This window comes from Sapajus apella, unplaced genomic scaffold (assembly GCF_009761245.1).
Source record: "Sapajus apella isolate SASKATOON/1434 unplaced genomic scaffold, GSC_monkey_1.0 scaffold36, whole genome shotgun sequence".
NCBI lineage: Eukaryota > Metazoa > Chordata > Mammalia > Primates > Cebidae > Sapajus > Sapajus apella.
Genome location: NW_022436976.1, coordinates 2603797 through 2630346, shown reverse-complemented (window position 1 = coordinate 2630346; position 26550 = coordinate 2603797). Strand labels below are relative to the sequence as shown.

General features: G+C 35.8%; 1 protein-coding gene and 1 pseudogene across 3 annotated transcripts in view; both read left to right on the top strand.

The window, feature by feature from the left end:
- PRKACB (protein kinase cAMP-activated catalytic subunit beta) overlaps positions 1-26550 on the top strand; it is a 147228-nt gene that overhangs the window by 6272 nt on the left and 114406 nt on the right. The window lies entirely within an intron of this gene.
- LOC116563766 lies at positions 421-2962 on the top strand (annotated as a pseudogene). Its single transcript, XR_004274555.1, has one exon. The product of XR_004274555.1 is annotated as a thioredoxin, mitochondrial pseudogene (transcript).

Here is a 26550-nt window from a genome sequence, read left to right as displayed (position 1 = left end):
GTTAAGTGAAGATGCCAAGGAGTGAAACCATGTAGCATATTCAGAATAAGGAAGTTACCCATTATGACTAAATGGTGGAATGTGGGGTTGGTGATAGGAAGAGGGGGACATTGGCCGGGCGCGGTGGCTCAAGCCTGTAATCCCAGCACTTTGGGAGGCCGAGGCGGGTGAATCACGAGGTCAAGAGATCGAGACTATCCTGGTCAACATGGTGAAACCCCGTCTCTACTAAAAATACAAAACATTAGCTGGGCATGGTGGTGCGTGCCTGTAATCCCAGCTACTCAGGAGGCTGAGACAGGAGAATTGCCTGAACCCAGGAGGCGGAGGTTGCGGTGAGCCGAGATCATGCCATTGCACTCCAGCCTGGGTAACATGAGTGAAACTCCGTCTCAAAAAAAAAAAAAAAAAAAGGAAGAGGGGGACATTGTATAATGATAGATGAGACTGAAGAAATGGGCAGAGGGCCACATAGTGGAGAGAGTTTGAATTTCATCTTTTAGACACGAAGGATATATTGTACGCTTGGAAATAAGAGAGAAACATGATACAATTTGGGCTTAAAAGAGGTTACTTTGGTGGTGATGTAAAGATAAATCATCAGGGAGCAAGTGTAGTAGAGGCAAGATCAATTATAAGACTCATATGATAATTTGGGTGAGGGATTTTGAGGCTCTGAACCAAGGTAGTAGAGGTAGGGATGGAGAAAAGGATCTGAAATGGGAGAAATTTGAAAAATTGAGCAGAATGTATTTTAGTGATGGCATCTGTGAAATGAGGAAAAGGAGGATTGGGGATAACACATTAAGTTTTTAGCTTCAATGTTTTGGTAGATGGGTTGTAACACCAGTAATAGAGTCAGAAAATGAATACAGAGGGCAGGATTATATTGGGGAGAGGAGTGGGGACATATTGAACTTGGGATACCCATGGCATTTCTGATAAATGATAGCTTATTGGTTATCACACATGTGGATTGTCTTTTATCTCCCAGCCTTGGGGGAAAATGACCTCAGCTGGTCAAGGGACCTTTTCCACGTTTTATCTTCATTTTACTCCTCTTTTCTAAGACAACTGTTTGGAAACTATAGAAACTAAACATCTGGCATAACTTACATAAATTAAGAATTTTATATACTGAAAGTTCCACCTTTTTGTTTGGAAAAGAGGAAAGCCAAAGTACTGAAAAGAACAATGTAACTTTTAAAGAAACAAAATAACTTAAAATAATAAAATATTTCTTTTATAATTTAGGTGTGTGTCCTCTAAGGTATTGAGTTTTGTAGTTATGCAGGGTAATGGAAAGAACATGTAAAATATAGTACCAACATCTGTTATGTACTAAGTAAATGTCAGTTTTATTCCCCTAGAGTCCTTTAAAATAGATATTTAAAAGTTCAGGTGTAATTTAGTAGTAAAATCATAAACTGAGAGTAAGAAAAATCTAAATCCTTTTTTTCTAATACGTTCTAATACCTCACTTTGGATAAATGTTTTAATATCTCCAAGTGATGGTACAAAATTGAGAGGGATGAATTAGATAATGACACTGTGATCTCTTCTTCCAGCTTTATAATCCAATGCTCCTGTTATATTTATTAAGAGAAAAAAAATCCACTTAGGAAGCAGCAAGATTTGGGAATAAATCATAGTGCTCGCAAAATGTGTGGGCAGAGAAGTGGCAAATGATCCTCAATTGAGCAAATAAATATATGGTAATATATTTAGGGAAAACTTTTGATCTGCAATTTAAGAATGATAGTCTCCGACAAGAGTGTCCTTGACAGGCAGGGAGGGCTAGGCTGTGCATCCCTCTGCTTGCTCTGGAAGGAGATGGCTCAGCAACTTCTGAGGAGGTTCCTGGCCTCGGATGTCTCCAGGAAGCCCTCTCAGGGTTGGTGGCAACCCGTCCCTTCTGAAACCCTGCAGACCCCACAGTCCTGCTGGCCTAACTGTTAACACCCAACCCAGCCTGGACAATATACACCATCAGGATCTCCTCAACGACCTTTAATATCCAGGATGGACCTGACTTTCAAGACGAAGTGGTCAATAGTGAGACGCCAGCGGTTTTGGATTTCCACGCACAGTGGTGTGGACCCTGCAAGATCTTGGGGCCGAGGTTAGAGAAAATGGTGGCCAAGCAGCATAGGAAAGTGGTGATGGCCAAGGTAGACGTTGATGACCACACATATCTTGATATTGAGTCTGAGGTGTTGGTGGTGTCCACTGGGTTGGCCATGAAGAATTGGAGACATGGTGGACAAGTTTGTGAGCATCAAGGATGAGGATCAGCTGGAGACCTTCCTGAAAAAGCTGATTGGCTGACAAGCAGGGACGAGTTCTGGTTCTCTTCCCTGAGTGGGACCCCAATAGAACTTAGCCCTTCCATGTGGGCCCTTCCTGCTGCCTCCCACATGCCTTTTGTCCCCTCCCTCCAGGGCCTGTGGCAGTTCTCCCAGGATGCATGGAGAGAGACCGGGCCAGCCAACAGTGCTCCTGGTCAGGCAGTCACACTTTGGTCCTCATCTCTGGTCCTTCCAGTCTGAAGCCTCATGCATGGCTTGTCTGCCACCTGCATTTCTCTTTCCTGCTGCTGTTTTGTAAAAAGAAAAAGAAAGAAAAAAGCCCAAATTAGTGAGAGTAATATATAATTTTATCATTTTTGTAGGTCTGTAATGAAGTTAGTCATCCCTTCCACCACCTACTGTGAAGAGCAGACCCTGGGTACCACCCTGAAACCCCCTGTAGTCACCCATCCCCACCCTCCAAAGAGCCCCGTACCACCTAGCCTCCCAGGCAGGGGGGCAGAAAATGAGTGATGGGCCGAAGAGCCCTGGAGAGCTTTGACTCTGGAAGGCTCCAGGCACCTCCTTCGCTCCAGGCACCTCCTTCGCCCATTGGTCCTCTGAGCAGAGAGCTTAACTGAACAAATAAGACCAATAAAGCAAGGGTCTGCACCTAAAAAGACAAATTTATGAATCACTGTACTGATGTTTGAAGATATTTTCATGTTGTACTACAGGTAAAGGAACCATCAAAATGTTTACCATCAGGGTAGAGTGTTAGAAATAAAACATGAAACATTCTACCCTTACGTGAAACCATTAGTGTGCTAGTGTGCTATGTGTAGTTGTGGTGTTTTATGTATAGCAGAACCAGAGAAAGTTTAGATCAGGGGCAGCTAATAGGAGTAAGAGCATGGGAGGTCTACATTGTGTGTGAATAAACTATATATATATATAGTTTGTTTAATCTAGAAAAATTAGGGTTACATGACTAAAGTGTGTAAAATCAAGAAACAGGAGAACTCATGGACTATTCCTCCAAACTTATAAAAGCTAGTTAGTTGTAGAATAAGTAAAATGAATTATAGTAAAATCTTGATATAAACTGGGCTTAGACACTAAAGGTGTTTAACTGATTAGTCATTTATGTTTAAAGGTGAAACACATGCGTTTACAAATTTAGGTAGTATTTTTAGCAATTTAAAAAGCTAGAAAATTTTAATGCTTTTTTTTCTCTTAATTATTTTTATTTTTATTTATTTATTTTGAAACAGAATTTTACTGTGTTTCCCAGGCTGGACTCAAACTCCTGGGCTCAGGCAATCTTCCTGAGTAGCTGGGACTGCAGGTGTGTACCACTGAGGCTTGTTTTTTTACTCTTTTTATAGGTTTTATAATCTCTGCAGTGCAGAGATTATAAAAGTGCAGCCCTCAGCTCTTGTCTAAAGAATCATCAGTATTCATAAGATAGGTCTTTTTTTTTGATAATACTAAGCAAATAGTATTATGCAAATACATTGTTTCCCCTGATAGGATGATATAGCTTAAATTGCTTTTGGTGGATTTCTTTACTTTAACCTGGTATAATTATTCATTTGGTTTATTTTTGTTTCCTAACCAATGAAATAGGGAGTAAAGAGTTGTCTTCCTGTAGCTCATAGTCTGGTAAAAGATTTAGACAAGTAAAAGCACAATTATGAGAAGGTCATAGGAAGTGGATTATAGGACGTGTTTTTTTGTAATGTGAATTAGATTCAGTAATGCTGTGTATCTATGCAGAATATTTTCCGAATCAAATTTGGGATTCTTATAAGAGAGAAATGCACTAGTTGAATTGATACACTAGCATAATTGAAATTAGTTGTGCCTTAGAAAATCCAATGTAGATGCCTTATCTTTTTTGTGGCCTGGTGTAACAAGGTATGAAGTCCCAGGCTCTGTGGCCATAGTTTAATGTTATATTTACTGTTGTCTTCTATTCATATGTTAACTTTTCAGAGACACCTGAAACTTGTTTTGTTGTAAGACAACTGTGGAATCTAAACCTTGTGACAAACCTGTTTTCTTGATCTGGACTTTGTCCTTAGAAAATTAAAGAGACTGTCTTCTTATCTTATTAGAGTCCTATTTAATAAAATAAATATTCCATTTCTGTACTGTATTCTTCTTAGGTAGATGACCATATAGTATCAGCCGGCCATTGTTGTATGTGAGCCACAAACTTGAGAGAACATGTTGGTACAGGTAATTTGAACCTTACCTGGGACTGTCAACTAGAGCAACTACACATGACCTCTACATGTGGCTTGAGCCTCATAACATGGTGACTAAGTTCCAAGAAGGAGGGAAAGAGCCAGGTAGAAGTTGTATCACCTTTTATGACCTAGCCTCCAAAGTCAAGCAGCATCACTTCAGCTGCATTCCGTTCATTGAGTCACTTAAATGAGTGTATCAAGGGAAGGTAAATTAGAGTTTTCCCTTTGATGTAAGGAGTTAGAAAAATTTGGGGACCACATTTCACATCTTTTTCTGCAAAGCCAGTCCCTCCGCTATTACTTTGGATCCCAGCCCCTCCTGTTTTCCATGGAGTCTTATGTATTCTTGTCTTTTATATCTATAATAATATGTCTTCTCGTTTATTTAAAAAATGTATACCTCTTTCCCCTTCACTTTCAGTTTTCTCTTTGACCCTACTTTCTCTTTCCCTTTCTCATCTCTCATGTACTAAAGTGAAATGGCATAAGATTTACAGTATATGTGGTCAAATCAGTTGACTTTGGTGGCCAGGCAGGTAACTTTAATGTGTCCTAGGTAAAACCTGAGACGAGAAGAAAGACAAAAGAGAAAAGTGTTCTTTTTCTGTTCTTGCTATGTTATAGTTACTTACAATCAAGATACAGAAAACTTAAATTTAATGTAGCTCAGCTTTTAGAATACAATTTGGTTGAATGTTGTGATCTGCAAATTAATGTTTAAGTATTAACATGAAGTTATATGAGGTATGTAACCACATAAAAAAGGTCAAACTGGGTTACTTGCACAACCTGGCTTAAAATATAAGAACCTATTCTCTAAATACCTTTAGAATCTTTGACTTAACAATTTTTTGGTTCTTTATGATTTGATTTAACTTTCTTGTTTTTTGGTTTTTGCTGTTCTTTTGAGACAGGGCCTCACTCTGTTGCCCAGGCTGGAATGCAGTGGTGCAATCACTCCCTGCAACTTCTGCCTCTTGGGCTCAGATGATCCTCCCACCTCACCCTCCTGAGTAGCTGGGACTATAGGCATGTGCTGCCATGCCTAGCTAATTTTTGTATTTTTAGGAGAGATGGGGTTTTGCCATGTTGGCCGAGTTGGTCTTGAACTCCTGGGTTCCAGCGATCCACCCACCTCAGGCTTCCAGAGTGCTGGGATTACAGGCATAAGCCACCACAACCTTCTTGTTCTATTACTCACACAGGTTTAGCATGAGAAGCAAACATGTTAATGACTTCTTATCTTTAATCTTTATTGTACTCAAAGACATCAGTGACCCAAAAATCTTCAAATGTTTTTTCCCAGTGATTTCTGTGACAATAACAAACAATGGAAGCTGTAACTTTTTGGGTTTCTGTTGATTGGTTTTTGTTTTGATTTACTTTATAATATTCTGTGCAATAGAATTACGAAACTATGTTACAGTAGTACTATTTTCAAGTAAGATTTAATTAAAGTATAACATACATTTCAAAAGTATTCAAATCCTAATTTATAGGTTGATGAATTTGATAAAGTTAACACCTGTGTGAATTATCACCCATACCAAGAGATAGAATATTATTGAAACCCCTGAAGCTTCCCTCCTACCTCTACCCAATTATTACTAGACTTAAAATGTGGCATACTGCATCATGTTTTCCTTTGTGACTGCCTTCTTTCACTCATGTATTTGTGACACTTATGCATGTTTTTGTCATAGCAGTGGTTTATTAGTTTTCACAGATATATATCATTGTATAAAAATATAGCAAAACCTATCTTTTCTATGATTGATGTAAATTTGGGTTGTTTCCAGTTTGGGCCTCTTACGAATAATGCTTTGAACTCACTTGTACATGATTTTTGGTAAATACATGTATGTTTTGATGAATACGTATTTGATGAATGTATTATATATATACTGATATGCATACATGCGTATATACATGGATGTGTGTCTTTGTGTGTGCATGAGAGAGAATGATAATTGAATTAATTACTGGATTTCTAGGTCACAGATCATGTGGTTCTGGTAAATACCGCCAAGTAAATTTTCAGATTGGTTGAACCTATTTCTAACCAGCAGTGCGTAGGGTTTTAGTCACTCCACATCTTTTCCAAACTTGATGTTTTTCATATATCTAGTTATACCTATCCTGGTGAACATATCCTGGTTATAATTTGTACATCCCTAATGACCGATAGTGTTGATTACTTTTTCATGTCTGTATTGGTCATTTGGATATTGTCTTTTTATATAATTTTTTTCAGGTAGTTCCCCATCCCTTTTTTGGGGTGTTCTGTTGTCTTTTTCAAAAAAATTGATTTGTAGAGTTATTTAACTTGGGTACAGGATTTTGTTCCCCAGAGATATGTACTACAAATGTCTTCTTCCATTTCATAGCTTGCCTTTTCACTTTCTTAACAATGTCTCCTTCATACTATTTAATATTTTCAAATTTAAAAATAATTTACAAATAATTTCCTTTATGATTTTTGTTTTATTTGGCCTTCTTCTTTAAGAAGTTCTCACTACCCTAGAGTTACAGATATTTTCCTATATTAGGTTTAGAAGCTTTGTTTTACCTTTCATCTTTAGAACTACAGTCTATCTGGAGTCAAATGTGTGCATCTCTGTCTTTCTCTCTCTCTCCGTCTCTGTGTTTGTGTGTGTGCATGTGTGTGTATGTATATGTGTCATGAGGTAGGACTCATTTTTTAATATCAGTATTTGACATATCATCATTTTAAAAGGAAAAAGAAATCGTCCCTTTCCCAAAGCATTGTAATGACATTTTTGTTATCAAAGGCTGAATATATTTGGTTTACTTCTTTTCTGTTCCATGGGTATTGTCTGTTTTAGTGTCAGTACAAAGCTGCATGAGCTCATGTAACTTTATAATAGAAGTCATCATAGTCAGTAGTATAAATCCTAAAGCTTCATCCTTCACAATAATTTTAAATATTCTTTCTTTTTGAATTTCCTTTAAGAATTTTAAGTCAGCTTGTCAATTTCCACATACATAGTTATATACACTAACCTTGTAGGAATCCTAATTAAGATTGCATTGAATCTAATTAGTAGTTTGAGAAGTAGTTTGAATCTAATTAGTAGTTTGAGAAGAATTTTTCTCTCTATGATATTGAATTTTTAAGTCCATGAAAAGTATCTCTCCATTTATTTAGATCTTCTTTCACTTCTTCTAGTAATTATTTGTAATATTCTGTAACTTCTTTTAGTCATGCTTTGTAATATGCTGTTTAAATTTTAAATATAATTTTAAAATTACATTTATTTTAGTTTTACATGCTTTTTTATGTTACTATAAAGGTTATCCTTGTCAAAGTTTTATCTTCTAATTTTTCATTGTGAGTATATAAGCATTGAGTTAGAAATTTTATGCCGACCTATCTAGTCATCTTGCTAATTTTATTAACTGTAAGTTATTTATAAACACATTTAGATTTTATATATACTATTTGATATATATATATCAAATCACTTTTTTGCTTAATTCTGACAGTGTAATTTTTTGCCTTTTAGTCCTTATATGTTTTTTCTTGTCTTATTGCACTGATGAGGACTTGCAGTACAGTAATACATAGAAATCATGATAACAGCCACCCTTGTCATCCTCCTGGTGTCACTGAAAAGCTTTCAATATTTTGGAACCAGGCAGAAAAATTGTAAGATACCTGTTATCTGTTTAAGGAAGGTTTCTTCTATTCCTGGTTTGCTAATTATTTTTCCTTTGAGAATGGGGATTTAATTTTATCAAATATTATTTCTGCATCTATGAGTTTTGAATGTTAAATTAATATTGCATACCTGGAATAAACCCAGTCTGGTTGCAATGTATTATCCTTTTCATATCCTTTTTTTTTTAATGTAATAGTGAAGTCGGTTTGCTAAAATATCTCAATATGCTTTCTCTTTATCATTATTCCATTGTTTTTTCTTTGAATGGCTACATTGGTTCGTTTTCAGATATTTGGGGTTTTCAGCTTAGTTTCACTGTGTTCAAAGAACATGTTTGGAAAGATTTCAGTTCTTTGAAGTTTGTTGAGACTTGCTTTATGGCTCACCATATAGCCATATACAGTAGTCACTTATAAATATTCCAGTGACTTTTGAAGAGACTGTCTATTCTGCTTTTGTTGCCTACATCTACTTTCTCTCTCTCTCTCTCTTTCTCTCTCACACACACACAGACAAGTTTAATTCACACTGAATTCAAGTTATTCTGTATCATGTTACATTTCTGTAGAGAGGACTTATTTTACTTCTGGTATGATTCAGTGTTATTCTTACTAATTACAGTCATGTACTGCATAACAACACTTCAGTCAAAAGTGAATATACCATCATGGTTCCAAAAATTATACTACTTTATTTTTTAATGTACTTTTTATATGCTTAGATACACAAATACCATTGTATGATAACTGCCTACAGAATTCAGTACAGCAACATGCTGTATAGGTTTGTAGCCTAGGAGCAATAGGCTATCCATAGTGCCTAGGTACATAGTAACTGTCTAGATTTGTGTAAGCATACTCTATGATGTTCATACAATGATGAAATCACCTAATGATACATTTCTCAGAATATATCCCTGGCATTAAGTGACACATGACTGTATTTAACACCCCATTATGTGTTATTATTGTTCAGGGCCATCAATATTTATATTTATCCTATAATTTGCTCTTTTTTTTTCACTTATTCTTTCATGCATTCTCTGGTCAAAGTTAATTGTGCCATAAGTAAACCTTATATAAAGGTGTCCTAGTGATGAATTATGTCAGTTTTTATTTATCTGGATTTTTGTTTTGTTTACTTTTTAGGAAATAATTTATAAGTATAGAATTTTAGGTTGAGAATTATTTTCTTTCAACACTCTAAAGATGTTTCATCATGTTGTTTTCCATTGTTTTGTTGAGAAATCAGCTGTTAGTCTCAGTGTTGCTTTTCGAAGGTAGTATATCCTTTTTTTCTTTGGTTACTTTGAGATTTTCTCTTTGCCTTGGTTTTCAGCAGTTTCACAATATGCCTAGGTGATTTGAAACACTTTGTGTTTGCAACTTTTTAGAACCGTGGCTCAACATATTTCATTCATTTAAGACAATTTTCAACTAGCATATCTTAATGTATTGCCTCTATCCCATCTTTTCTTTCCTTTTCTTCTGGGATAAAAATTACATGTATATGTAAAATTTCTGATATATAATTTCAATTATTATATTTTTAATCTATAAAAATTATTTTTAATCTCTAGAATAAAAAATTCAGTTGATTTTTCAGTTTATACTTACAAAATTTTCTACTTATTTTTCTTGTACAAATTAATCATAGCAACATTAAAGTTCTATTGTCTGAATTTATAATTTTTATTACCACTGTGTTTTTCTATGGTATGTTTTTTCTCTTATTTTTGGTTATTTGGTCTTATCTTTTGGCATGCTTGGAAATCTTTAATGGAATGTTGGCAGTGGAGAATGCAAACTATTTTGTATCATGTTGTATTTCTTTAGAGAGGACTTATTTTGGCTGATAAGAGTTGGGTCAGATTGTGTTGATCCAGTCAACAATTGAGATGAATTGTCTATTTCCTATTTATCCTTACTCCTGTCGATGGAGCCTTTCAGCGGTTTTGACTGAAAGTCTGGCAGTGTTTATTAGGGCCCTACTCCATGCTAGCCCGGAACTTCAATTTTTGTTTCCTCACTGTGAGACTACTGAAATATTTGCTTACTTTTCTAATCTCCTAAAAAGGTACTTCTTGGTATCTGTTCTTCAGTGTCATGCCTTAGGATCTTAGACATCTGAATGCTTCAAGAAGAAAAAGAGCTGCTGGGCAGGTACGTTTAAGCCTGCTGCAGCAGAACTCATAAACCCACCCTTTTTTTTCCCCAGGTGCTCTGTCCCAGGGAATTAGGGCCTTATTTATGAGTTTCTGTTGTGCTGCTGGCTTTTTTCAGGGCTGCCCTGCCCAGCAAGGAGGCAGCCTAGTCACTGTCTGCCTGCAGAAGCTTTGCTGAGCTGCTGTGGGCCCCGCCCAGCTGCCATGTGAACTTCCGTGCAGTCCTGTTTATATGGGCATAGTTAAGTGCCTCAGCAATGGCAGCCCACCTCTGTAATGGCAGACTCGCTCTGTAATGGTGGGCTGCCTCTGTAATAGTGGGCTGCCTCAGCAAGGCGGACTACCTCCGTAGTGGTGGAGTGCCTCCGCAATGGCGGGCCCCCCTCCCCCACAGAGCTGGACCGTCCTGGGTTCACCTGTGCTTGCCGTGGAACTCTCAATCCAGAGTGTTTCAGATTGCTGTTTTTTTGTGGGGGTGGGACCAGCCAAGCCTGATCACCTGGCTCCCTGCCTCAGAGTCTTTTTTTTTTTTTTTTTTTTAGTTGAAAGGTGGACTGTCTCCCAGATATTCCAGTTGCCTGTTGAAAAGGCGCCGGGATCTGTGTGATTTCCTGTGCTGCGATCCACTGCGCTGGCTGAAACAACCACGCTGAGATTTGTGGCGCTTTTTTGCCCGGCAGTCTCCTGGCCTGGCTCCCTGTTTCAGTCCCCTTTTCTATCAGTTGAATGGGTGACTCTGTCTTCCCAGAGCTTCAATCACCAGCTAAAACGGTGCCTGGACCCGTGTATTTTGTATGGAGAACCACCGTGCCAGCCGAAACAGCGTGCCGGTGACCGTGGGGCTCCTCCACCTGGGAATCTCCTGGTCTGTGGGCAATAAAAATCTATCTGGAAATGCGGCGTGCACCCTCCATGCTTTCACTGGGAGCTGCAATCCTAAGCTGCTCCTAATCGGCCATCTCGGATCTGCCCCAGAAATAATTTTTACCAGCTCCCTGGGCATCCCTTAGTCCAGTCAAGTTGATGCATAAAATTAACCACCATAGTGGGTGTGTATTAGGCTTTAATTATGCTTTTAATTTTTGTTTCCCTGATGATTACTCATGTTGAACAACTTTTTATGTGCTTATTGGGTTATTCAGATAACCTTTTTTAGATATAATGCCTAATTAAGTCTTTTGCCTATTTTTCTACTGAGAAAATAGGAGCTATTATTTTGCAGAAATGTTATACATACACATAGTTTATGAATATAAATAAAAATATTTTATCCAACCCTATGAGTTGTATTTTATTCTCTTAATTATATATTTTGATGAGCACAGTTTTTAGTCTCAATATACTGAGGATACTAACTTTTTTCCTTTTGCTTAGACCGTTTGTTTCCTTTTTAACAAATCTTTGCCTACTCCAAGTTCATGAAGATAGTTTATTTTTTTCTTCTAAAAGATGTATTATCTTTGTCACATTTAGGTCTGCTTGCATGTCTCAGAGGTGTAGAAAGCAATACTATCAGTTGTGAGGAATAATTATGGGAAAAGTACTTGAGGTTTGCTAAAGAAGAGAAGGTATAGAATTCATATTGAAGAATGGGAGATTGGATGGACTAGGGAAGTACAATATGATTGCCAGAAACGAGTAACTATACACTGGAGGTTTCTGATTATAAACTTCGAATCATGAAAAGTCAGAGTAGTTTGTTTTTCTCCAGCCTTACTCAGGTGCACAAGTACAGGCACAGAGTAGATGTAGAGATTTCACCAGGGTTGTGGTTTTTCCAAGCAAGTATAGACAAAATGAGAGAGGGGCAAGTGGCTGAAAATGTATGCAGGAAGTGATTTTAATGTCTGGCTTTGGAATTGGTACTTTTTAAGGAGGAAATAAGATAATATTGGGGTATCAAGGATCCTGAAAAGGATTGGAGATCCTAGTAAGATTTAAAGATTGTTGAAGTTGATATATTAAAAGGGAGTGACCTAAAAAGATAGAACATGGTTTTCAGAGGGAAAGGGTAGAATGAAATGGGCTAAGGATATGATCTTTGGAGTCAATGACTAAGATAGGGTAGGGTGGGAATGTATATATTAAGTGAATTTAGATATTGTATTAGAAAGCTTAGAGGATATACTTATTCAATGAGTATGTACTACAAATAGTCCAATTTTATTTGTAGTGTTAAGTATAGTAAGAAATATAGGTACAATGCCTGTTTAAATATTCTACAAAATATTTTAGCAAGTACTTTTTAAAAATTTAATTTTTAACTTAATGTATTTTTCAGATAAAAGGATAATATATTCTGTGCATTTTAATGGAATGAGATTTTAATTAATGTATAGTCAAAGACAGTATCATGTTTATATATTTTCTAGAATAACATTTCAGTTTAAATGTGTATGTAATTTTTAATTTAATATATTCATACTTGAGTAGTTAAATGAAGATGTATCCTTATTTCTGTGGAAATATAGCTTTTATTAATAGCGAATATAAATGTATCTACTTGAGAAAGTCATTGGATTGTACCCCCGCCCTTTTTTTTAATTAAATGGATATCCTTTGAGAATTTAGGAGCTTGCTACTTAGGGGATCAGAGGTTACTTACCTGGGCACTTAAATTATTAACCTGGTATATGGATCACATTGACATTCAGAAAGTAAAAAAATATTCTCAAAGAAGCAATAATAGACATTAGAGAGTATTTCATAATTCACACAGTTACTTTCAGATTTTTCTCTTTTGCAAGATAGAAATAGTTTCTAATTGTGAGGTTTAGATATCCTATGTAATGTGTTACTCTTGGTACCCAGAAGATGCTCAATAAATAGTAGCTATTGTTTTTAAGGGGAATTCTTAAGCATGGTCTATATAAATTAGGCTCGTTTTTAACAAGTTATTTGTATTATCAGTCTGTGGACAACTAGAAACAACAAATTAACCCACTGGGAGTAATTTTATATTAGATTTTAGGGAACTTTGTGTTTGTCCATTTTTACACTGCTATAAAAATATGAGACTGGATAATTAATAAAAGAAAGAGATTTAATTGACTCACAGTTCTGCATGGCCAGGGAGACCTCAGGAAACTTACTGTCATGTTGGAAGGGAAAGCAGGCATGTTCTTCACAAGGTGGCAGGAGAGATTGTGAGCACATGAAGGAAGAACTGTCAAACACCTATCAGATCCCATCAGATCAAAAACCATGAGATCCGGTGAAAACTCACTCAGTGCTAGGATAACAGCATAGGGGAAATCTCTTCCATGATCCAATCACCTCCCACCAGGTCCCTCCCTCAACATGTAGGTATATGGGGATTACAGATACCTAAGACAAGATTTAAGTGGGGATACAGCCAAACCATGTCAAATATATTTATATTCATATCCTCAGGATCATTAAGAATAAAAAGATATAAAAGTGGAAGGAGATATTTTAGAAAGTTATTTAGCAAAACTTTAATAATTACAAAATGTGGCTTATATTTCACATTTGTTTCTCACAATAACCATATGTAGTAAGAATACTGAGACTTAGAGAAAATAAGATCACACACTTAAATAGCAAAATTTGGAATGATACAAACTCCATCAGTCTGATTCTAGGCCCTCTGCTCATAAGCACCACATTGTATCATTTCCCTCACACAGTGATGAAACTTTTTTTTAAAAAAATTATGCACTTGAAACTCATCAAATCTGAAGGACCTTAGAAGATCTATCTACCTACCTATCATGTTTTTAGAATATTACATAGCTTTTCCTGTATGGCAGGCACTGTTGTCAGTGCTATAACAACTCATTTAATCTTTACAACTCTTTGAAGTAGGAACCATTATTCTTATTCTATACAAGAGGAAATTGAGGCATAGATTAAGTAATTTGTCCAAAGCCACACAGTTAGAAAGTAGGCAAGCTAGGACTTGAACCTAAGCAGTCTGACTCCAGAGTGTTCTTAACCACCATGCCATATTGACTCCCTTTCTAAAAATTTGTAAAGTTTTTACTTCATTTAGTTTTCTCCTTCATTATTATCTTTTCAGTGATAAGAAACTCATTACGCTAAGGCTGTGTACAGTCAGAGTTACATCAGAGAAACAGAACCAGTAGGATATATCTGAAGAGTTACATTGCAAGAAATTGACTTATTGATTGTGGTGGCTGGCTAGGTAATCTGCAATTAAGGGCAAGATGGACCTCTCAGTCATAGGTTGAAGCTGTGCTTTACAGTCTCTTTCTTCTTCCGGGAAGCTTCAGTTTTGCTCTTAAGGCTTTCAACTGATTGAATCAGACCCATTCAAATTATCTGATAATCTTTACTTGAAGTGGACTTTAATCACATCTACAAAATACCTTCACAGCAACACTTAGATCAGTGTTGAATAACTAACGACTATACGCTAGACAAGTTGACACATAAAAATGTCCTGTAGGCAATTTTTTCCCTTAAGCTCTGACAGACTGGGGGATTGGTAGTTCATTTTCCGAAGTCAGAAATGGAACTTTCTACTTTCTTTTTAACTTTTGTTTATTTATTACTCATTCTTGTCACTTCCTCACCTCCCATTATCACAGCCAAAAAAGATTTTAGGTGTTTTGCAATAGAAGGCACATATAATCTTTAAAGCAAAATTGTAAAAACAAGAGCCTCGAAATCAAAGGCAAGAAGGTGGTTGAACCAGTAAACCTATGTTGAAGCTAGTTACTGTATTTGAGCATAAAATTTAGCACTCTTTACATGGTGAGAGTACTGTATAAAGCCACTTTCCCAGTGCCAAATTGTAACAGCAATTTAATCTATCTAAATACAGGAGCAGTGTTTTATATAATAAATGAGATAACTGTTATTTAATAAAGATTTAGAGAACTCTCTCTACATTCCTATGTTCACGAAGGAGGGTCTCAAAGCTGCCTGCAGTTATATTTTTGTGGAAATTATTTATTAATATCTTTTGACTTAAAAATTCTCTTAACAAATAAAATAACTACCTTCTAAAAATTACTGTAAGACCCTTTGCTATGACCTCAGATAATTTAAAGTGATGCCTCATAGGTCTTTAATTAGACTGAAAGGCTTATAAGAATCTTGTGTATATGGCTCACATAACTCAATTAGACAGTTGGGGTTTTTAGAAATCTTAAGGACTTGTCCCATAGCAGTCTTATGTGAGGCCCAAGGTGGAGAAGGTCCTCTCCAAAGGAAATGTGGATGTGGCTAATGTCTATCGGAATTTATTAAAATTTGATATATGAGGAGCTCACAGAGTTTTAAAAGAAATTGTATGAATGTTGATTGAAAGGGTCAGAGATAATTCATAATGAAAAAAAGTGTTCAGGCCTTCAACCTCCTATGGAAAGGAAGCAAGCCAAAAAGCTACTGAGCTCTACACATAGACCATTTCATGTGGAGGAATGACTCAGAGAAGGCCGTCAAGAAGCCAGAGTGTACAGCTAAGAGGCAAGGAGAAACACTGTCAGGACTAATCAAGCAATTAGTGACATGTGCCCAACTGGACTTTAGAATTGCTATTGATGAGGGAGTGTTACATACCTCTTATTTTCCCTCTTTTTGAGTGGGAGTATCCATTGCAATTTCTAATGCTGTCTCACCATTGTATATTGGATGTGTATTGGCCAGATAACTAGCTTGTCTCTTTAAGTCACAGGTCTTCAGATTAAGAGAAACTAAGTATGAGAAATTGCAATCAGGAAACTGGATTTGAGGGGCCTCATCTATACCTGCTTTTTATTTCAGTTACATCCTGGACGTTAGGATGAGCCTTCTGGGGGTCTTGGAAGGAGTTGAGTATATTTTGAAAATGGAGGAATAGTCTGTGACAAAGTAAAGATGGCTGCAAATTCTTAACTACCCTTTTCATCTAGAAGCATAGCTAATTTCTTCATTCCATTGAATCTGGGCTGTGCTTTTCATTGCTTTAACCAGTATAATATGGTGGATGTGATGCTAGATTGGTTACAGGGTTGAACCTCTATCTTCTTGCAAGCCAATTACTATGCAAGAAGTCTGACTATTCTGAGACCAACATGCCGTTCGAAGCCCAGCTAGCCACTTGGAGAGAGAAAAAGAGGGATGGGTTGTGGGGCTGGGGGTAGAGATTGGTAACACTAGATAAGGTAAATATTTCATGGAGCTTTTAGTCAGTGCAGGCTTCAGCTGAAGATAGATGAAAGAGTGACTCAGCCAACAGTGTGAAGTGAGCCAGCAGAACTATGACTTCACTTGGGCTGTTCCAGCTTCTCATAGCTGTTGAGCCACCCAGCTTAGACCCCAGACAATGTGGTATAGAGATGAACAATTCCTACTGTGTGTTGCCCAAAATTCTTGACCCAGAAAATTTTGAGCAGAATGTGGTGGTTGTTTTAACACTAAGTTTGTTATATAACAGACAACTGAAACACAAATGGGAGAACTTAAAGATAGAAAAATTTTGTCACCTATCCAGCCTCACAGAGCTAGTAAGAACCAGTGCTTTCCCCTTCCCTTTTATTTTTAGTTGACACATAATAATTGTACATATTTACGGGAATACAGAGTAATATTTTAATATCTATATAATACGCAATGATCAAATAAGGGTAATTAGCATATCCTTACCATAAACATTTATCATTTCTTTGTGTTAGGAACATTCAAATACTCTCTTGTAGCTGAAAATGTGCAGTAAATTATTGTAAATTATAGTCACCATACAGTGCTATAGAACACTAGACCTTACTTTTCCTATCTAGCTGTAATTTTTTTAAATCAGTTAACCTCTCTCTAATCTCTAATAACCCACAATTATCTAATTCTCTCCTCCTAACTCTTAATAACCACAATTCTCCTGTCTACTTGTATGAGCTCAAGTTTTAAAAGCTCCCTCATATGCGTGAGAATATATGGTATTTATCTTTCTGTACCTGACTTATTTCACTTAACATAACGTCCTCTAGGCTCATCCATGTTGCCACAAATCACAGGATTTCATTCTTTGTTATGTCTAAATAGTATGTCTATAAAATAGTCATTGTTTATAGATATCACACTTGCCATTAATCTGTTGATGTACATTTAGGTTGATTCCATATCTTGATTATTATGAATAGTGCTGTAATAAACATGGAGTGCAGATATCTCTTCAATATACTGATTTCCTTCCCTTTGCATTAATACCCAGCATTGGGATTGCCGGATTTTATGTGCTATCTTTAGTTTTTTGAGGAAGCTTCTGTATTGTGCCATAATGGTTGTACTAATTTACATTCCCACCAAAAGTATATGAGAATTCCCTTTCTCTGTATCCTCACCAGAATTTATTATTATTTTTTCTCTTCTTGACAATAGTCATTCAAATTGCGGCAATATGATATTGTGGTTTTGATTTGGATTTCCCTCATGATTAGTGATGTTGAGCATTTTTTCATATACCCGTTGGCCATTTGTATGTAGAACCAATGCTTTTAATCACATGTCAAACTGCCTGTGTCCCAGTCCTTTCCGGAGGGCCCTGTGGAACTTTTCCCATTGTAAACAAATTTATTTGTATGTACAGCTTTTCCATGGAATGGAGGTTTATTCTACTAGTTGGGCAGTTGGGGTCAGCATATCTTTTTGACTTAATTCTGTAGTAATGTTATCTGAGATACAGCTGGGAACCATTCTTTAGTTTAAAAATCTCAAGCAGGAGTCTCCTTGGAGTGTTCTCTTAAAAAAAAAAAAGTGATTCCCTTAAAAGACAGCAGAGTACAGCTGACTGAAAATTTCTTAAGTGAAATCAGGATAGTCTGTATAAATACTAAAAGGTAAGTAAACAACATAGTCCTCATGAGACAGTAAAGTTTTTTTTCAACTGTCCCTCTGACTGCACGAACTGAAAGTCTTCTTTCTTGACCATTCTTTAGAACAGAATACCACTGTGGTCACTTCTCCCTTCTGGATGTTTTTTTCTGGACCATCCAATTCATTTCCACCCCCTTACTATGCAAAGAAACTTTCCTCTTTCATGTAACGTCAGTCTGACATCAAGGCATCATGACTTGCTTTTAACAATAGAGTGAACATGTCAAACTCTTTTTCTCAACAAAATAATTTTTGGAAAAAAATATTAAGAAGGTGAAAATTTCCATTCAACATTACATACATGTAAGAAAAGAAGAAGAAAAATCTCTACCAGAATCCCAGCATTTATAGATAACCACTGTTAGCATGCATTTATTTATTTATTTTTGAGGCGTGATCACAGCTCACTGCAACCTTCACCTCCTGGGTTCAAGTGATTCTCTTGGCTCAGCCTCTTGAGTAGTTGGAATCACAAGTGCATGCCACCACAGCCTAGCTAATTTTTGTCATTTTTGGTAGAGACAGGATTTTGAACTCTTGACTTCAGGTGATTCACCTGCCTTGGCCTCCCAAAGTGCTGGGATTACAGGCCTGAGCCACCACACCAGGTGTGTTAGAAGTTTTTGAATACTGTTGGTTTTCTGTATCCACAGATTCAAACATTCAAGGATTCAACCAGCCATGAATCAAAAATATTGAAACAACAAAACAATAAAAATAATAAAACAATAAAAAGTAGTAGAAATAAAAACAATACAATAACTATTTACATTACAGTGTAATAGGTACTATAAGTAACCTAGAGATTATTTAAAGTATACAGGAAGATGTGCATAGGTTATATACAAATACTCTGCCACTTAATATAAGGGACTTGAGCATCCATTGGTTTTGATATCCACAGGGGCCCTGGAACCAATCTCCCATGGATACCAAGGGATGATTGTATAACCTCTTTAAAAGTTTATGGGTGAGCTTCCTCCTAGTCAACATAGTATTGGAAGTCCTGGCCAGAACAGTCAGACAGGAGAAAGAAATAAAAAGCATTCAAATAGGAAGAGAGGAAGTCAGATTATCTCTGTCTGCAGACGACATGATTCTATATCTAGAAAACCCCATAGTCTGCCCAGAAGCTCCCTGATCTGATATACAACTTCAATGAAGTTTCAGGATGCAAATAAACATACAAAAGTCAGTAGCATTCCTATACACTAACAGCACCCAACCTGAGACCCAAATCAGAAATAGAATCTCATTCCCAATCCCCACAAAAAGGATGAAATATCTAGGAATGCAGAGCTAATCAAGAAGGTGAAAGATCTCTACAATGAAAATTACAAAACACTGCTCAAAGAAATAAGAGATAACACAAACAAATGGAAGAACACTCCATGCTCTTGGATAGGAACAATCAATATGGTTAAAATGACCATACTGCCTGAAGCAATTTATAGATTCAATGCTATTTCTATCAAACCACCATTACATTCTTCACAGAACTAGGAAAAAACTATTCTAACATTCATATGGAACCAAAAAAAAAAAAAAAGCCCAAATAGCTAAGGCAATCCTAAGCAAAAAGAATATAAAGCTGGAGGAGTCACATTCCCTGACTTCAAACTGTACTATAACCCACAGTAACCAGAACAGCATGGTACTGGTACAAAAACAGACACACAGGCCAATAGAACAGAATAGAGTGCCCAGAAATAAAGCCACACACCCAGGAGGAGGGAGAGGTTCCGAAGAGAAAGGAAAAAAAGGAAAAAAAAAAAAAAACTTATTAAGTACTATGCTTAATACCTGGGTGACAAAATAATCTACACCAAACCCCAAGTCACAAGTTTACTTATATAACAAACCTACAGATATGCCCCTGAATCTAAAATAAAAGTTAAAATATTTTTTAGAAAATATCTAAAATGGATATATGTGTCAGTTTTAACAAACTGATATTTCACAAAGCTGATTAAACAAGCAATGGGGAAAGGACTCTCTACTCAATAAATGGTTCTGGGATAACTGGCTAGCTGTATGAAGAAGACTAAAACCAGACCCCTTCCTTATAGAATACAGAAAAATCAACTCAAAATGGATTAAAGACCTAAATGTATACCTAAAACTATAAAAACCCTGGAAGATAACCTAGGAAATGCCATTTGGACATAAGAACAGGCAAAAATTTCATGTCAAAAATGGCACAAGCAATTTCAACAATAGCAAAAATTTAACAAAGGGACCTAATTAAAGAGCTTTTGCACAGCAAAAGAAACTATCGACAGAATAAACAAGCAACTTACAAAAAATATTTGCAAACTATACATCTGACTAATGAATAGTTAATCTGGGTCTAACATACAGAATCTACAAGGAACTTAAGCAAATGTACAAACAGAAAGCAAACAACTCCATTAAAAGGTGGGAAATGGACATGAACAGACACTTTTCAAAAGAAGACATGCATGCAGCCAACAGACATGAAAAAAATGCTTAATATCACTAATTATTAGAGAAATGCAAATGAAAACCACAAGATACCATCTCACACCAGTCAGAATGGCCATTATTAAAAAGTCTAAAAATAACCTGCTGGCAAGCTTGCAGAGAAAAGGGAACACTTAACGCAGCTGGTGGGAGTGTAAATTAGTTCAACCACTACGGAAAACAGTGTGGCAATTCCTCAAAGAACTAAAAAGAGATTTGCCATTTGACCCAGCAATCCCACTGGGTATATATGCAGAGGAATAGAAATCATTCTACCATAAAGATGCATGCACTTGTTTGTCCATTGCAACACTATTCACAATAGCACAGACAAGGAGTCAACTTAAAGGTTCATCAGTGGTAGACTGGGTAAAGTAAATGTGGTACATACACACCATGGTATAGTATGCAGTCATGAAAAAGAACGAGATCATGTTCTTTGCAGGAACTTGGATGGAACCAGAGGCCATTATCTTTAGTAAACTAACACAGGAATAGAAAACCGTCTGTCACGTGTTCTCACTTATAAGTGGGAGCTAAATAATGGACAGAAAGATGGGAACAACAGACACTAGGACATACTTGGTGGTGGAAGGCAGGAGGAGGGACAGGTTCAGAAGAAAAAGAAGAAAAGAAAAACTTTTGGGTATACCTGGGTGATCAAAAAATCTGTACACCAAACCGCTGAGTCACAGGTTTCCCTATATAACAAATTTGCAGATGTACCCAGAACCTAAAATAAAAATTAAAATACTAAAAAAAAGTGAATTTTAACAAATTGAAATTATAATGATAATAATATAGTACTTATTATATACCAGGCACCATTATAAGTGCTTTAATCTGTTTGTTTAATCCACCTGAATACCCTCCAATAAGTAGTGTACTTTTTATTAACCTCATTTGCAGATGAGAATTGATGCACATGGTTGTAAGTAAATGTGCCCAAGATCACATAACTGGGATTCACATCCAGATAGTCTTAAGAACCTGCCCTAGTAACCATTATTCTAACCTGCCATTTGTATTACATATTCCGAAATAATTTTTTTCATTTCGTGACATGAATTTTTCTTTGCAATCAAATAATCTTCCATAAGGAATTTGTTGGACAGTCAGCATGTTAAATTTATTAAAATAATAAGTATATGGAACTAATTTTTTATCTTCCTAACTTAAGGGTAACCATTCTCTCTACTTCTGACTGAATTGATTATGTTTCCCTCTTTCATAAATATAATCACACAGCATATACTCAGTATGTACTCTTTTGTCCCTGACTTCTTTTTGCTTGACAGTTTGTCTGTGGGATTCATTCCTTTTGTTAGGTATAGTTGGAAATTGTTCATTTTCTTTGCTGTATAATGTTCCATTGTGTGAATATGTCACAGTTTAAATGTTCTTCTATTGATGGGATGTGATGTTTCCTTTTTGGACCTACTGTGAATGGTGCTGCTATAAACATTCCAGTATATGTATTTTGGCAAACATATGTATGCATTTCTGTTGACTATACATATCTAGGAGTGGACATTCAGCTTTAGTAGATACTGTCAAATATTTTTCTAAAATGGTTGTACCAATTTGCACTACTACTAGCATCGTATGAGGGTTCTCGTTGTTTTACATTCTCATCAACTTTTGGTTTTTCTTTTTCATTTTTGCTTTGGCCATTCTGATGGTTGTTACAAAAGCATTTTTATGACTATATAGTGTTCTATTGTATGGATATGTACTATCTTTTGTAGAAAGTAGTTTCTATTGTGCATTTAGGTTGTTTCCAGTGTTTGTTTGAAAAAAATATTAACAGTACCTACATTAATACTTTTGTAGACATTCTTTAAGGCTTGTGATACGTGTTTCCCATACATATGACTGAAAAATAACAAGTGTGTTTCCCTGAAACATTATGAAAATTAGTTATAATTTTTACAACTTCATCCAGTTACTAGGCAAAAGATAGCTTCTCACATTTTAAATTTCAATTTCTTTTATTTCTGGAGAAAGTTGAACATTATGTTTATTGTTAATTTTTATGTTGGTAATTTTTATATGCTTAATAAATTTCCTGTTCTCATCTGTGCTCATATTTCTATTGAAGTATGTATGAATATCTTAAGCCCTTTTATTAACCCTTTTGTGGCTATATATGTTATAAACTTTTTCTATTTATCTTTCAACTTTATAAAAATTTAACTTTTTATAGAGTCAAGTGTATATTTTATGGCTTTTGTCTTTGGTATCATGTTTTAAAAGCCTACTCATACTTTCGGCTTTTTCATTTTGCTCTGTTCTTCCCCAGAGTGCCTGTGTATGTCTGTGTGTACATAAATATGTATGTCTATTTGAATTTTTTCCATAAAAACATTATGCAGACAGCCCTCCATATCTTTGCATTCCACCAACCAAGAGAATCCAACCAGCCATGGATCAAAAATATTAAAACAATAAAACAGTAAAACATAACAATACAACAATACAAAATTATATGAATAAAAACAATATAGCAACTATTTATATAGCATTTACAGTGTATTAGGTATTATAAACTAGAGATGATTTAAAGTATATGGGAAGATGTGTATAGGCTATATGTGTCAGTGTGTATGTATGTTTACATATATATATATAGGTATACTTGAGTTTTTCTATAATGTTCAATTTTCTCTGGAAAGAAAATGTAAACTTGTTTCCTCCATGCTATATCATCATCTTATTCTCAAATTTCCTTCAAAACTAAACTTTTTAATTGGTAGACTAATTCACTGCTTCCATTTTCTTACTTTCTGTTTATGTTTCAAATCCTCTGAGGTTGATTATCCCTTCCTGCCATGGCAAACGTCATAAATAATTTGTTGTGAGTTTTTTCCCTTACTCTGTAGAAGTTTCCCTTCTCAATAGTGTTTCCTCCAAGTGACTTATTCACTAACTATTTCATGTTCTGCCACTTCCAGTTACTTTCTATCTTTGTGACAACACATATCTCTTCTGTGCTCTGAGCGTATCTAATTTTTGCTGGATGTGAACCCTGGAAAGTCAAATTGGGGAAATTATCTTTCCCTGAATCTATACTTCCTATTTTGGTGAAAATGATGTACCTCCTTAGTCATATAAGCCAGAATTTTGGGAGTCATCTTAGATCCTTTAATTTTTCTTGTCCTCTACCTCTCCTTGGTGACCATGTCTTAGGAATTTGTTCCTTCATTTCTGATTTCACTGATTCTAGCTTGGTTCAGGTCTTTATCAACCCTTTTGAGGATATCTGCAACCATTTCTTAGCCATTCTCCCTGCCTTCAATTTTCCTAGTCAATCTTCCAAATCGGATCTAACTCCCTGCTTAAAACTACCTTTATGGTGCTCCATTGCATATAGAATAAAATCTATTCTTTTTTTTTTTTTTTTTTTTTTTTTGAGACGGAGTTTCGCTGTTGTTACCCAGGCTGGAGTGCAATGGCACGATCTCGGCTCACCGCAACCTCTGCCTCCTGGGTTCAGGCAATTCTCCTGCCTCAGCCTCCTGAGTAGCTGGGATTACAGGCACACGCCACCATGCCCAGCTAATGTTTTGTATTTTTAGTAGAGACGGGGTTTCACCATGTTGACCAGGATGGTCTCGATCTCTTGACCTCGTGATCCACCCGCCTCGGCCTCCCAAAGTGCTGGGATTACAGGCTTGAGCCACCGCGCCCGGCCAATAAAATCTATTCTTAACCTGACATATAAGACCTGTCATGATTTGTCCCCTTTGTCTTGTTTAATTTTTTTCCCCTATCACTTCTTATAGTACTTTTTAAGGCACAATAAGACATTGTTATTACTATGATTACACTGGCATTGCTACTGACTTTAACACCCAAAATTTTTGTATTCAGAGTTGTGCCCCAAACCAAAATGAGTCTTTCTATGCTACTAGCTAATGTTTACTAGGATCTTACAAATTACTTCTTTTATTAGTTTGGAAAAAATATGGGGTTAGTTCAATGATAAATCAAAATTATTTTGTCTGTTTCCTGCTTGAGACTATCTATAGTAATATCTTACATTAGTATGGATTATTAAAGATTTATGTACATAATCCTTCCATTATTTGATTTTATAGAAACATCTCAAAGAAATTAACCAAGGGTAAATTAGTACCCATACATAATTTCCAACATTTTGATCAGATTCTACTGGGTAAGTATGTATATTTTTAAGCTATAATTTCTATAATCTGTACAACAAACCCCCATGACACAAGTTTACCTATTTAAAAAACCTGCACATGTACCCCTGAACTTAAAAGTTAAAAACGTATATGTCCATGCCATAGAAGATAAAGCCTGTATAAATTTTCTAGATTAAAGGCAGAGTAAAATACATAACAACTAAATGCAAGCCCTGATCCTCAAGTGGTTCCTATACTCAAAGGGAAGAAATATTATATAGTATATTATTAGAATGTGAGTGATTTTTAAAAATACAAATAAAATGAATTAGAATGTGATTTTAAAAAATACAAATTAATAAATCAGAATATGAGTGATTTAAAAAAATACAAGTAAAATATTTAAAAATGAATGAGTGATAAAGTATTATACCAACACTAAATTAACCAGTTTATAACTGCACATATGAGAAAATATATTTATTCTTAGTAAATAAATACAAAAATATTTTTAAGAGATCTGGAGCCATGATATATATAACTTACCCTCAATGGTTGAAAAATTGGGAAAAGTAGTGACAGAAAGAGGGAGTGCAGGGAAGCAGATGGGTTCAAATGTTAATAGGTAAATTTGGACAAAGGATAAATGGTATTCATATTATTTTTACTTTAGTAACTTTTTATGTAGGTTTGAAATAACTTTCAAATAAAAAGTAAAACTTTTCTTTAAAACTTCAAAATAAAGCTATAATTTCTGAAATTTGCCCCCATACTTAGCTTTCATAAGGATTTGACCCATACTCTTTCCTTCCTGAAAGACTCTTTACCTCCTTCCTCTTTGCGAAGTTAATCCTTCTGCATATCCCTCACATTTTATTTCGATCATTATGCCTTCAGGAAGGCCTTTTCTCATTCTTACCATACTATAGCAGGGTCTCATATTATATGTTTTTATACACTTATACCACTTTTTTCACAGTTTATTCTCTTCCACTGACCTATGGTGTCTGGTTTTGCTTATCACAGAAATCTAGCATACAGCATGGTGCCTGGCACATAGTAGGCACTCAACAAATACTGGATGAATAAATGAATACAGATCCTTGGAAGGTAAAAGATAGATTCAGAGCAATTTGTGTCTTCAGTATAGTCATAACAACTTATAAATATTTAAAAACAACTGCAAAAGCATCTCTGCTGACCCCAGAGAATGATGTGGCAACTATTGCTTTAAATTTTTATTTTATATTTATTTATAATATAAGATTGGGAAAATAGCCATCAAAATACATATGTTTAGTAGTCAAGAAGACTAATTATGTCCCTGGAAATAATTACAACCATGTACTTCACCTTCAGGCCAGAGTTTACTTGTTACATTAATAAGAAACCAATATTGTGTCTTGTGAGCCTGACTCAAAGACACAAGATTAAATGATTAGTTTTACAGAATGAGAATATAGTGATGTAGTAATGCGTATCCATTGGTGACATTGCCATCAGCATTGGAGGCAAGTGTCCATTTTACAATAGATGGTGTCCTAAGGTTTTTTTGTTTGTTTGTTTTTTGAGACAGAATCTTGCTTTGTCTCCGAGGCTGGAGTGCAGTGGTGTGATCTTAGCTCACTGCAACATCCACTTCCTGGGTTCTGGTGATTCTCTTGTCTCAGCCTCCCAAGTAGCTGGGAT